Here is a 1958-nt window from a genome sequence, read left to right on the forward strand (position 1 = left end):
TGTTCAGCGAATCAAGAAAAGGAAGTTGATATTGTCCTCGGATTCCGAAGAGGGAGAGGCTCCTTTTTTTACTAGTGATGCCACACCTGAAATATTTCAGAGTTCCCCCTCACCGACACAGCAATTCGCATTTTTTTTCACCACTGACAGCGCCCTCACCCTCCTCGGCAGCCACTCAACCACCTTCTCCTCCTCCTTGCTCCTCCTCTGCTCCTTCCTCTCAATCCTTGAATCCAACACTAAGACGTGCTGTTACACAGAAGGCCTCACCTGTTTTTGATGGACATAAGGTTAGTGGCAGGAATCGGATGAGCATGGAAGAAGAGGACATTGTCCGACAATATTTTAGTGATTTTTTAAATGGCAAATACCCTATCTTTGCCAAAAACGTCAGTTTACACAACTTGTCAAGTTTTTTTTTTATGAAACAAAGGTATTTTGGACAAAAAGGTTTTCAGGACATTGTTTGCCATATTATATGAAGGTTATAATAAATAAGTGTTCAAAAAACCTCCCCCAGTTATTAGAACTATAATAAATAAGTGTCCAATAAACCTTCCCCAGTCGTTAGAACTACGTGATTTTCTCTACATTTTGACCAAGTCCGAAGAATTGAAATTTGACAGGCAGGTAGCTCTACCATCTGGCTGACCGTTCACACGAGCAATACCATCCGTGCCTTTTTTTGAGCTTGGCGAGGTCATCTGAGACTTATTTTCCTGTGGGGCAAGTCGCACAAGAAAATTGTCCTAAAATATGCCAGATCGTTTCCTCTGAGTCTTAAACGCCCACATGCAGAAGTCCCAGAAAAATGAGTGTCCGTTTATTGTCCGTGTAATTACTCCGTATATAGTGACTAAATTTGGCTTACGGATTTTGACTCTCAAAACGTTATAGACAGAATAACTGGGACTATTGTTTTAACCAATGGTAAGCTTGAATACATACTATTGATCCAATGAAAATTTAGTTTGCAAAAGAAGAAAGCGCATGCGTATTGTATGTAAGTAGCCATTTTTTCTAGATGTAAGCGGTGTTTTTGAGTCTTTTACGTTTCGTAATGAGACTTTTCTAAAGCATGGCTATTTTTTAGAAGCCATTTTTTTAACACGATGAATACGGAAGATATTGGTTTAACAGTGTTGACAACTCAAATCGTCATTATTATAGTTCTATTACTTATTCTCATTGGAATAACAATAGTAGCGTACATATTGCGCACTCTCTTTAAGAGATGGACTAGACTTTTTTTACATTGGACACCAGACTTGTCTTAACTACATAACGGTTAGTTTTGGAAGAGAAAGTTTCACTATCACGGCCACTTTCATGCAAATATATTACCATATATTACTGTACCCTACTAATTGAGTTTAGTGTACGAGCTATTCAATCCTTTCGCGCCTTTTTATGCCTGACTAGAGACTAGAGTTCAACAGAGACTTATTTATTGTCATTTTTGGGGCTCTGATTTTTTTTAATTGGTCCAATCTTCAAACATCATTTAATTGTGAATGGCTTACAAAAGCACATGGCCACAAGGCTGATGAATTGTCATTCCATCATTTTGTCAGCACTTTGCTACTTTTTATAATAACAATTATTAATCCCCATAACCTCTTTGTTTCTATGCTGAATCAAGCCCTCCTGAAGAAAATTAATCTAATGTTGTTATAAATGAAATTGATCTCATTGTTTATAGTCACCCAACCATATAATTACTGTTTTTATATATTTAGTACAGGTATCCAGAATCATTATAAAACTAAAAGTTTAAATGTTTGCTTGGGTGAAGCTAAAACAAATTCCAGTTTTGTGGCCTGGAAAAGTTGTTCATCATGGCGATAATCAATCTACTGTTTATATTAAAAGTGATAATTCAGAGTAAGTAGACAACCTAGAGGCGACTATATCAATACTCTATTGACATTTTGGAAACAGATTTAAATTTTCTAAAA

Source organism: Lottia gigantea, assembly GCF_000327385.1.
Source record: "Lottia gigantea unplaced genomic scaffold LOTGIsca_208, whole genome shotgun sequence".
In the NCBI taxonomy this organism is placed as follows: Eukaryota; Metazoa; Mollusca; class Gastropoda; family Lottiidae; genus Lottia; species Lottia gigantea.